Here is a 13,317-nt window from a genome sequence, read left to right as displayed (position 1 = left end):
TCCTGGCAAAGAATAGATATGGAGGACTCCTCCACCCCACCCCCCGCCCCAAAAAACAACCCAACAATTTCGGTCATTAAACCAGTCACAGTCCCAAGACTACTGGGATGCAGCAAGTTGTCAGAGTAATCTGGGCATTCACTTACCCAAAAATAAAGAACTCACGTAACAATCATCTGAGGTTAATTTCTTCCTAAATGATTCTAGCATGTAAAATAAAGAAGGAGTAGCCTGAAGAAAGATCTGTGAGACAAAAAATTTTTTTTTCCTAATTCTAGATTTTTTAGGTAACTAAAACTGAAGCATGGCTTTAGTACTACACTGTTAAGTACAAAGAGATTTAACATTTTATTTTTTATTTACTTATTTTACAAACAGATTTAATTTGTAACTATTGCTTTTATCCTCTATAAACCCTTCAATATAAACATTACAGAAGTAAAAACCACTTCACACTCATTAGACTGGCTATAATAAAAAACACGAACAATGACAAGTGTTGGTAAGGAGGTGGAGAAATTAGAACCCTCACACTTTACAGATAGGAATGTAAAATGGTACAGATGTTTTGGACAACAATCAGCAGTTCCTCAAAATGTTAAACACAGAGAAACCCTATGAGCCAGCAATTCCACTCCTAGATATTTATCCAAGAGAAATGTAAACATACTTACATCTGTACAAATGCTTTTACACAAATGTTCATAGCAACATTATTCATAATAGCCAAAAAAAAGGGAAACGACCATCACCTGAGAACAGATAAGTAGAATGTGGTATATCCGTACAATGGAATATATTTGGCAATGGAAACGAATGAAGCACTAATACATGTCACATGGATGAACCCCGTAGACAGGAGACTGAGTGAAAGAAGTCAAAAGACCATATATCGTATTATTCCATTTATATGAAATAGGCAAATCCATAGAAACCAAGAGTACATTACTGGCTGCCAGGGGCTGGAGAGAAGTGGGGGAAGAGAGCAATTGCTAATGGGTACAGAGTTTCACTTGAGATAAAAAAAAAAAATTCTAAAATTGATTGCGGCGATGGTTGCATAACTCTGTGAAAGTACCAGAGACCACTAAATTATACACTTTAAATGAGTGAATTGTATGGTATGTGACTTATATCTCAAAAAAGCTTTCTTAAAAATAGAAAACATTAACAAAAAATAAAATAAAACATTAAAGTCAAAACCTGAATGCTACAGAAGGGACCTACGTGAAATCAGACTATATGATACACTTCATTTTACAATAGAATGAAAATGTGACAACTACTCATACGAAAGCAAAGAGGGAACTTGACTTGTGGTTGATTGCTACTGGCCCTGATTCCTCAATCCTCCTGCAATCTACTCCTTAGCCCTGTGATTCTGCAGCTACTCCCACAAATGGGCAGGGGCTTAGTTTTGTGGCTCCTTGTCTTTGGTTTCCCCCATATGACTTGCTTTGGTTGAATGAGCCAGAAATGTCATGTATGCCAGTTCTGAGTGTGAGCCTCAAGAAGTCTTGTAGGTTTCCACCTGCCTTCCCATGCTTCTGCCAACTGTCATGAGAAGAACTTCCCCTAGGTGCTGCTGCCCATTCAGTCTAGGCCTCAAAATAAATACACATGAAGCAGAGCTACCCAGCTGACATACAGATCTGAAGCTGACCAGCCAACCTGCAGACAGCTGTTTTAAGCCACTAAATGTGGGGTAATTTGTTATACAGTATTAAGATGGCAACAACTAACCAATATAGTAACCAGTACTCCCACTGTATTTTGAAGAGGTTCCATAAATTAAACAGTGATGATCAAGGCAGATCTCGCCTAACATTCTGCACAATGATACTTTAAATTACTTAGCATAAAGAGTGAGGTACTGATCTCAAATGATATTTGATGCTTGTCCCCTTGAGCTCTTAAACTGAAAGTTGAGAACAACATACTTTCCCATCTTACTAATTTTACTTTTTTAAGGGTTTTTTTAAAAAATCAAATACAAAATATTTATTTATTTGAAAAAAATTGGCGGCGGGCACCTGGGTGGCTCAGTTGGTTAAGCGTCTGTCTTCAGCTCACGTCATGATCTCAGGGTCCTGGGATTGACCAAGCACCACACTCGGCTCCCTGCTCAGCAGAGTCTGCTTCTCTCTCTCCCGCTTCCCCCACTTGTATGCTCTATCAGATATTTAAAATCTTTAAAAAATTTTTTTAAACTTTTTTTTTTTTCAGATGGGGAAGAGGGATAGAGGAAGAGGGAGAGAGAGAATCTTAAGCAGGCTGCACGCCCAGTGAGGAATCTGACCCTGAGATCACAACCATAGTCAAAATCAAGAGTCACCTGATTGACTGAGCCATCCAGGCGCCCGGAATAATACTTATTTAAATAAATTTTGTGTCAAACCACTGAGAATAAGTACACAAACAAAATGTAGTCATGTCCTCAATACTTCAAAAGGAAACAAATAAGGAAATAAACAACTGAAAGAGGTAAGCACAGTGTACTAAGGGAAAACCAAAAAAGGTCCTCCAGGAACAATGAAGAAGACACACTTTTAAAAAAAATTTTATATGTATAAAATCAACAGGACTTACTGGCTTGTTTGATGAGGGTTAAGAAAGTCTCCAAGGTCTCCAGATGGCAAGTTGGTAAGTCTACCCTGAAGCACAAAGCTGGATTTGCAGGCCATTTGCACCTCTGCCACATGATGACTCTCAATGACTTTCCTATTCTAGGAGCTGGCTATCTTTTCCATTTGCTCTCATTATCTGAGGTCCCTGATGCTTGAGTTTCTAACCTTAACCTTGTTTCTACTGTCCAATCACATCTGCTATTCACTGCTCTCTCCTACTTCTACTTGTTATTCTCTTTTGTTCTAAGTTTGTTCTAATATATCACCTTTAAGTCTGTAGGTTATTTTCACCATTGCACAGCATGCAAAGATACAAAACAAAAACAAACTTCTAATCCCCCAAACTTCTGGTTTATGTCTATTCAGATGACCAGGTGATTTAATTCTGACCTAAGACTGAGGCACTGCTGCAACTATGAAATTTAAAATATGCATGCACTAGGCCAAGAGATTTTTTTAAATTGCCCTTTCTGAATTATAATTATTAAACAAGAGAAAAGAAATGAGTTAAAAGAGAAAATAGGACTTAGAAATGGGGGAAAAAATGAAGGCAAAGTAAGTTTCTATTTTTAAAATATTTTTAGCTCCTTAAAACAAAAGCTTAAATATAGGAGTATGAATTTCTGAAACTGTAGCAAGAGAGACAGAAAATGTTAAATTGCTCAGAAGCTACTTTCCATTATTGCTCATTTCTCCTCATGCCTTAAAGGAAATTTCCTGCAAAATATTTCATTTGAGCACAAGATTGAAACTTTTCCCTAATTACCACCCCGCCTCCCAAGCACAAAAAAGGCAGAGCTTTTCCCTTTAAAAAAAAATAATATATGTCACAAAGTGCCTGTCTGGGAGATAAAAGTATCAATAAGTTGGTAGCAGTTGGTCTGTGGTCAGGTTGAAGAAGATGAAATAAGTGAAGATGACTCTAAAGAGCCTGTGGTCCTCTGTAAATGTCTCCCTCACGTGTTCCGTTCAGGCGCTGAGCCACTTTCTCTTCTCAAGGTGCTGTGTGGATATTAGTAAGTTAGGCCAAATCCGGCCACAACTCTTGACCCAACTTAACAGTAACAATTTTACTTCAGTATTTTCTTCCAAGAGTTGTGAAATGTTAGGTTAAGTATTCTCTCTTCTATGTGTCCTCTCTATTCTAAATCCAGCACCTGGCAAATTTCACCTCCAAAATATTCAATCTTTAAAAAAAAGGAAAATCTGTGGGGCGCCTAGGTGGCTCAGTCATTGGGCATCTGCCCTCGGCTCAGGTCATGATCCTGGGGTCCTGGGTTCGAGCCCGGCTTCAAGCTCCCTGCTAGGCGGAAAGCCTGCTTTTCCCACTCCCCCTGCTTGTGATCCCTCTCTTGCTGTGTCTCTCTGTTAAAATAAATAAAATCTTAAAAAAAAAAAAAAGAAAAAGGAAAATCTCAGCCTCTACTATGTGTAGGTCCTTACACCTAAAATCAGTTATTTTGATCCTATGCTTACAGAATTCATGCAGGGTGGGAAGACAGTCACATAAATATATTCAATACAAGGTCAGAAAAATCATAAAAGGGCTGCCACATCACAGGATCAGAAAAAGAACTACAGGCATCAGAAGAATATTTCTCCTGGGCAAATCAGAAGGTTCTGTAACAAGAGGACAGCATTTCAGCAGTACCTTGAAAGATGCTTTGGACTTACATATTTAGAGACTTGGGAGAAAGACTAACCAGGTATAGGAATCACCTTAAATAAAAGGGGAAATGATGAGTAACCCAGTTTGGCAGAAATAACAAGCATTTTAAAGAAAATACAGGGAAGTAGGGTTACAAGGCAAGACTATTTCGAAAGTCAGACCAAAGAGGTTGGATTTTACACTGATACAATTAAACACACACACACACACATAAAAAAACAGGAAACAAGACCTTCAAAAGCAATACAAGCTAAACTAGTGGCAATACAAACACGAGAGAAGCAAAGAGTAAATGTATACGTATTCCCCACTAAGTTCCCTTCAAAACTCCTAACTGAAATCCGTGATTAAAATAAACAAATAAAAATCTCTAAATTTAAACTACAGTTAAAAACAGAAAAGTCTTTTCAAGATCAACTTCTCCTCCTCTCTAGCTTCAAACACACAATTCTCTCCCCTTATCAAAAAAAAAAGGAGAAAGAAAAGAAAAAAAAAAAAGAAAACCAGAAGACTATGGCCCTGTCTATATCAAGCATCCTTTCTTCTTTCCTTATGTCTTTCTCATCTTATCTTGCCAACAAATGGCCCATACCCAAAGGATGCTTTTATTTCTTCATTACCCTGACCTAATCTGCCTTTCACCCTCGCTACTCTGATCTTTATTAGCGCACTTGCACTAATGACTTCCTTTGCAAATTCAACAGCCTGTTTTTTCTTCTCTTTGAACCCTGTAGCCTTTTACACTCTTGTCCCCCCAAATTCTCCATGCCTTTTCTTTCATCACTGTTGAGCTTTGCTAATTATCCTACTTCTGATGGAGCTTCCTCTGACTCCTCTTCTTCCTCCCATTTCTCAACTGTGAGGTTTCCCAAGCCTCAACTTCCAGGCCTCCATTCTGCCCTCAGAACTACTCTCTCCGTCTTGGTTAACTGACCCCATCTCAAATCTTTAACTTTCACTACCCTCACAGTGGTCCCAGATTGCATTTCTGTAACAAGCCTAGACTTGAGTCCCTATGAAACTTATATTTGAAAATATTTTTAAGATATCTGACCTTATCTTTTAAGGTACTGGTGCTTGCACTAATCAATGCAGAGGGAAGAGAATTCAATCTCTGAAACTAATTTTTTTAAAGATTTTATTTATTTGAGAGAGAGCGAGAGCATGCAGAGGGAGAGAAAGGAAGAAGCAGACTCCCCGCTGAGCAGAGAGCCAAACACAGGGCCTTGATCCCAGGACCCTGAGGACCAAGCGACCCCAGGTGCCCCTAAAACTAACCTTTACCTCTAACAGTATTTTTGCAAGCATTTTTGATTGGGGGGAGTTTATAAGTCAGCAGAGCATATAGTCAAAGGTTTAAAAGTTAAGGCTGTCAGACAAAGCCCCAAGATTTACAAGTTTGGAAAGTAAAGCTAGACAACTTGGGCAAAAATTAAGACAAGGAACAACAAAGTCAAGCACTGTACTTCAGTCAAAATGTTTGTATAAACAAATTGAAGAAACAATTAAAACTTTGCTGCACATGTCCTATTTAGGTCAAGAGTGAAGCCAAAGTCTGAGGCCCTCAGATGAGGGGGAAGTGGGTGTGCCTGGAATAAGTAGTGTGGAGTAAGGAAACAGGTAAGAGACTGCTAACAGCCCGCCATTGGGCATTTTAGGGTATGAGTATCCTGTGTATTCCAAAGAAAACCAGGAAAAGACTAGGATTATCTACATTATTGTCCTCTTCCCTCATCTGAGTATATTATGAAGAAAATTGCCTTCTAAGATCAAAATAAAACTTACATGAAAAAACATATTTTTATAAGTTTTATTCAATTCACGATTTTTCTTTTTTATTTTTGGACTATGAAATGTGACTAAAAGAAGATGGCCTTATAGCACATTTCAAAGGCAACTATATTAATCAATGATAATTTGCAAACTATTCTCTTTTTTTTTTTTTAATATTTTATGTATTTGACAGAGAGAAATCACAACTAGGCAGAGAGGCAGAGCAGAGAGAGAGGAGGAAGCAGGCTCCCCGCGGCGCAGAGAGCCTGATGTGGGGCTCGATCCCAGGACCCTGAGACCATGACCTGAGCCGAAGGCAGAGGCTTTAACCCACTGAGCCACCCAGGCGCCCCAACTATTCTCCTTTTTATATGGCATTATTTGGATATCCTCAAAAGAATTCTCAGAATGGACATCTCAAAGTTTAAAGGCTGGTTATATTATGAAATGAGAAAAATCATTTCTGGGGCGCCTGGGTGGGTTGAAGCCTCTGCCTTCAGCTCAGGTCATGATCCCAGGGTCCTGGGATGGAGCTCCGCATCGGGCTCTCTGCTCAGCGGGGAGCCTGCTTCCTCCTCTCTGTCTGCCTGCCTCTCTGCCTGCTTGTGATTTCTGTCAAATAAATAAATAAAATCTTTAAAAAAAAAAAAAAGAAAAAGAAAAATCATTTCTGTAGTGAGGAATTCTGTAGTTGGAACCTGTCTGGATCTAACAATGTAGAGCACAAATACCTTGTTTTTATATTTCACTTAGTAACTTACAAAGCATTTGCACATGTATTATCTCACTGAATCCTTGCAACAACTCTTTGGAGTAGTACAGGCATAACCACTGTACAGAATACAATACTGTGACTCAAAGACAAGAATAGGATCACAGTTCATCAGAGATGGAAATCACCCTCAAAGAAAAAATTTCCCAATTCAAAAAAACCAGAACGGAATTAGATCCTTGTATTTTAGAATTTCAATTTCAAACAAAAATTTAATCAGTGGAATTGGCAGAATTGAATACTTCTTGAGCAACCACTTATATTCAATTTAATTCACAAACACAGAAAAACCAAGTAGAGAACATCTCTACTTTAGCATACTTCGGGTTTTTATCTCTTAGCGGTTCTTCACTACCAATACCAGAACTCCAAAATAGAGATTATCAAGTCTCCTTACCAAATTAGGGTGACACCCAAAACCCAAGAAATTGGATTTTCTATTAGGTCTCTAATATATATTAAGCTAATATATATTAATTGGCCTAATACCTTAAAAATATTTCTAACCTAACTTTTCACAGGTGCTCAATCTAGTCTAATCACAGCTAATGCATGGGTCTGTTTTAAGCTGTGGCCCTAGTGAGACCTATTAATCTGGGAGGTAAGAATTCATTGTGAGGATTCTGGGGACTAACTGTAAATTTTCCCTATAAAACTGAATTTGGTACCTGGAGCCCCTCTAGACACCTAAGAGATTAAAATTACAGAAGAGCATTCTACCTCTAACTTTTTAAGTGAGGATTGGAAAATATTACAGAAACTAGTTGTGAAGTTGTAAAAATTTATTGATTTATACAGACAACATATAAAACCACTATTTTCCTTTAACTCCCAAGAAGCGACCATTAAACTCCAGAAAATATATTCTAGAATTTAACAAATCAAGTCATACTTATGGCTCTACTGCTAGGGACAGCAATCGCATAAAGTTCAGATGCCAAATGTAGCCAAGAGTATTTGGCTAGACACCCTCCTCTTAGAACATCCCCTGATTTTCCAAGAGATGATTTGGTGAAACATGAGAATGATAAAAACTAAGTTATTAATGTTGAAGTAAAATACAGTTACACAGAGCTCCGTAACACCTCAATTCATGGGATTTGTCATCTCTAAAATAAATGGTCACATAGAAATCTGTTCTAAGAAATGCATGGACATTAGGCATTTTAATTCATAACACCATTTGGGAAATTAAAAGCTGATATGGTTACAGACTCTCCAGCTTCCCTCTCCCGCATCCCCAGGCTTCATAAGAAACCCTGAGGGAAATGATTTCAGTACAAATTTCTGGTCTTAGTTTTGGTTAATTTCAGTCTGAATCACACATCACCAAACCATTATTATACCACCTTAACTATAAGCAAAACATGTTTTAAAAGTGAGCAAATCTAAAGTCTATAATGCTAGACACACATTTTCTTTTTTTAAGATTTTATTTATTTGTCAGAGAGAGAGAACAAGCAAGGAGAGTGGCAGGCAGAGGCAGAGAGAGAAGCAGGCTCCCTGACAAGCAAGGAGCCCAATGTGGAACTTGATCCCAGGACCCTGGGATCACGACCAGGGCTGAAGACAGTGGCTTAACCGACTGAGCCACCCAGGCATCCCAAGACACACATTTTCAACTAAATAGTTTCTCTCTGAAAAACCTGCATAAGGGGGCGCCTGGGTGGCTCAGTAGGTTAAAAACTTGCATAAGATGCAAAGACCACAAGACACAAAGAACAGATATGTTCATCAACAGATACAATAACACACAACAGTAAGTGCAGGGAAGTGACTTCCATAAAGTTCTAGAGATCTGTGTTATTTCGCATTCTCAGGTGTAGCACTATTTGCAAATACCCAGCAGGATAAAGTCCATTATCATCACAGTATATTACCTCAATAAAATGCAATCCTTAGAGTAGATCTTAGGATACTTAGTCCAGGGGGAAGCATTCGCATTCATTTGTTCAGTAAATATTTACCAGCTACCCACTACGTGCCAGGCACTGAAAAGAGTGCCCAAACAGAAAGATTCTTAGCCCTGTGTAACTTTTAGTTTGTTTATTGTCCGTCAACCCTTAGAGACACACACAAGATGAGACCATGAAGAGCATACTGAGGAACCTGGATTTTATTCCAAGTACGACCACTGAAGAGTTTTAAGCAGAGGACAGGCACAATCTAAGTTCAACTGTCAGAAGACCACTCAGAGTTGCCTGAGTGGCTCAGCTGGTTAAGCGACTGCCTTCGGCTCAGGTCAAGATCCTGTAGTCCCGGGATCAAGTCCTGCCTTGGACTCCCAGCAACATGGGGAGTCTGTTTCTCCCTCTGACCTTCTCCCCTCTCATGCTCTCTCTCACTCTCTCTCTCAAATAAATAAATAAAATCTTAAAAAAAAAAAAAGTCCACTGAGGAGAATGGCCATCACGTGGAGAATGAGGAGAGGGAGACCCAGTGAGGAGGCTAACAGGGAACTCAAGCAAAAGATGGGCTGGCTTAGAGGAGTGATTGTGGAAATGGAAGTAGACAGATTCAGTGACAGAATCTTAACATTAAACAGTCTTGACTTTGAGCCCTTTCACCATTTACATGTTATTTGGCAAGTTACTTAAATTCTTTGAGCCTCAGTTTCCTTACTTAGCAATTCTTTAAAGCACTAGCACCCAGAAAACACACAATAAATTATGATACTACTCTGGTAACAAAATTCATCTCGATGAAGTTAACATGTACTTATTTCCTTTTCTTTCTACACCAATATTAATCCTCTAACGTAAATCATTTTTACCACCAAGACTGAAATACTGCACTGACTCCATCAAGAGAGAAGTTCCTTAAAAAAAAGAGAGAGAGACAAGTTCCTGTTTCCCACAGAACTTTTGCTAAAATAACGCTCACAAATATATATTGAACAAGGTGTTTTTCTCAAATTAATAAAAATCTAGTTTGCACCTTCTATTTGTTTTCACATGAGTTCTTTTACTTCCTCAGTATACAAGTAAAAAGAACACAAGCTGAATCTTGTGGGTACATGGTGATAAGACTGTGGCGTTACTACCAATTATTTTAATTTCATCTGTCAATAGCTTTTATTTAAAACTTTATTAAGGATGGCATTACTCATTCTCACAGCACTGTGACACCAGGAAACTAAGTTACCAAAAGCTCTCTTTTATAAGTACAAGGATTTTAATAAATACTTATTTATCTGTAGCTTTCCCTTACACTTAAAATATTCTTTCAACAAAGGAAGAACCACCCTCAAAACCTATCATATTCAATCAGAGCGTTTTAAGTACAAGCTATGGGCAAGACAATGTGCTAAGTATAGGGGAGGACAAAGGGTACGTAACAGGTCCTTTCCCTCAAGGAGTTTACAATCTAATGAAGAAGCTAGGTATTCACACAAGTAAAGGAAGGAAAGATGCAGACAGACTACAAGTATCCAAACAAAGAGATCACTTTCAGTTGGGGTGTTCAGAAAATGCTTCTCAGCTACGTGGAATTTCAGGTGAACCTTGGGTAATGGGATTTTGACAGAATTTGCTGGAAGAAAGTGTGATGAGGAAAACAACTTTCGAAGACAAGAATTTTATTTTTCAGAGTTGGTGCCCAGCCATTTTACAGTATGATTATCTGTAATCACACCCAGAGTCTGGACATTTAGATAACGATTTGAGTTTAGGAGGCCCACAAGTCCCTGCTTTGCTTTTCCCCAGGGCACCTTTAAAAATAACCTCTAGAAGTAAGACCCCCAATTACTGACTTCCACCTCCATCATCTTATAAGTAATAGGTCTTTGCTACCCTACTCTGTATCTCCCGTTTGTGACCTGGGACAGAGGACTGCCCTTTCCCTGGCTCACTGAGCCCCACGGTTTCAGTTACCAGGGTCAACCAGTCTAGAAGCAGATGATTCTCCTCCTTACGTATTGTCCTTAGGTCGACAGCAGCCTAATGCTACGTCACAATGCCTATGTCATTCATCTCACTTCATCTCATCACATAAGCATTTTATCATCTCATATTGTTACAAGGGTGAATACAGTACAATATTTTGAGGTCACGTTCACATAACTTTTATCACAGTGTATTGCTGTAGTTGTTTTATTATGTCATTAATCTCCTACAAGGCCTAAATTATAACTTGAACTTTATCACAAGCATGTACATATAGAGAAAACATAGTACATATCAGGTTCGATACTACCCTCACCCTCCGGCATCCACTGGGATCCTGGCATGTAAACCCCACAGATGACAGGGGCTTCTGTACCTCCACTGTATGGGTGTACTGAACCTGCACCTTCAACTGCAATGACCCCTCGGATCTCCCTTCTCCAAAGTGGAGCTCAGATGCTGAGAAAGCTACCTGCCAACTACCTGAGTGGCTTGTGCTGCCCCCATTCATCAGGTCAAAATCTACATATTCTTAATTCAGCACACCCATTCTAGCTTCTCAACACAGAAAGCAAGCACGAGAAACCAGAAAACTGCATGAACAACATGTGTATTAGTTTTCTTAAATTAACTTTTTATTATGAAAAATGTAAACATGGCAATAAACCTTCAAGTACTCATCACCAAGCTTCAACAATCACCACCTCATGGCCAATTTTGCTTTATAATTCACGTATCATTATATGAAAATCCTGGGGCACGTGGCTGGCTCAGTCAGTGGATCTTTTGACTCTTGATCTCAGGATTGTGTATTCGAGCCCCATTTACCTGTAGAGATTCTAAAAACAAAATCTTAAAAAAAAAAAAAAAGAAAAGAAAATCCTAAGGAACCTATTTTCATTCTTCTAACATCTACTTTCTACATTCTTCACTGACTTCATCCTCAGACAAATCTATACTGCCACAATAGTCCCCACAAGGTTGATTTTCCTAAAGGCCACATACAAATGAGTGAAGTACAAGTCTGTTAAAAAAAAAAAAAATCAACTCCTATTTACATGAACCAAAGGAACAGTGACAAAGATATTGCAAAACGAGAGATAATCCAAAGCTCAGTTCACATATACTTTTGGAATACCTTTTCCACACTTATATTACAAGGAGAATGAAAACAATGATGAGGGAATTTGTGTCAAACAAAATAAAGCATCACAGGTGAAGTATCTTGGACAAATCACTTGGTCTCCTCAGCCTAAGCTTCCTCCTCCATAAAACAGAATGGTCACCTACCTCAGGGACTGGTGAGAATTAAACATGTACCTTACATGGATAATTACCTATGGTAACTATCAGAACCTAGAATGCTGCTTGGTTTCCCAATCCTCCCTCCTCAAACACCTCCCTCTCTCAAGATGCTATAAAAACTTTCACCATCTCCAAACTTGCTAAAGGTGGCAGGCTAATAACCATTCTGATTTCAAGAAGCTTCTTTGCCTATAAAGCAAAAGCAGCTAAGATTGAAGTATTTCAGAAGGATAAATCTTATAAAATACCAAACTTCACAAAGTAGTCCCCCCTTAACTAGTAGAGCTGTCCAACATCACATAGTGTGTGGCCAAAATATCTAGCAAAATATCCTCATTTTCCCCACTTCTTGGCCCCTGTGTTTACTCCTTCAACCATCCAGTCTCTGTATGGCACAGTAAAAGCAGAGGGGCAGCCATCAGAACTCTCAGCTGGGCCAGTCAGTGTTAAGAGCTCAAGATGAGTTAGTTAAGTTAGTTATGGAACTTAATTTGGTCCATAAGAAAGCTCAAACTGTGATCTTGTGTTCCATTAATACCTGCTAAGGAGAGACAGCTCACTGCTGCTCAAAACCATCCAATTAGTTAACACTTTTAAAAATACATTTGCAGTCACAACTGCTCACCAATGTTTTAATTCTTCTTTTAGTGTTACTTTTTGCAGACTCTGTTATCTTCTTTTTGAGCACTGAAGTTCCCTTTTGAGTTATCATCTTCCATCACTAACCCTCTTTCCCTATGTGAAGACGCAATGAGTTCCTGAGTTACCTATCATAACCTCAACCACCATAAAACATCTACTCCGTTAAAGCCCTCTACCTAAAACCATTCTTTATTTTCATGTATTACCCATTTCTTTGCTGTTTCCCTAACTATAATGTAATAAAATGCAACACTTTACAGTTTGCCATGTGTTTTGTAAAGTTATTCATTTAATCTTTACAACCTATGAAAAAGGCAATTCCCTATTTAATAGGTAAGGTAAGGAGAATGGAGAACTTACTATCGTGCCCAGTTATAAAGCAAGTCAGTGATGAACAGGACTTCCAAACAAAGTCTTCCAACTCCGAAAGCCATGCTCTTCCCAATTGTGTTTTTTTCTAACAAGGGAAAGCAGTACAATTCCGTCCCAGATCACGTTTGCTTCCAAGAGTAAAACCATCTTCAAACAATGTCTCTAGATTGCAACCAGATCTCCCACCCCACACCTACCATCCCATTTCTTCCTTCCTCAACCTCCGGTTATTACTTCCTCCCCACTGTCCAATTTCCACTCTTCAAGGAAACT

At 38.7% G+C, this 13,317-nt stretch overlaps 1 protein-coding gene across 1 annotated transcript in view; it reads right to left on the bottom strand.

Annotated features, from left to right (window-relative positions):
* Nucleotides 1-13,317, bottom strand: part of SPPL3 (signal peptide peptidase like 3) — a 143,418-nt gene that overhangs the window by 128,992 nt on the left and 1,109 nt on the right. The gene's annotated exons all lie outside the window — the stretch shown is intronic.

Source organism: Meles meles, chromosome 12 (genome assembly GCF_922984935.1).
Source record: "Meles meles chromosome 12, mMelMel3.1 paternal haplotype, whole genome shotgun sequence".
NCBI classification, from domain to species: domain Eukaryota; kingdom Metazoa; phylum Chordata; class Mammalia; order Carnivora; family Mustelidae; genus Meles; species Meles meles.
This window is presented reverse-complemented; position numbering and strand designations above follow the sequence as displayed.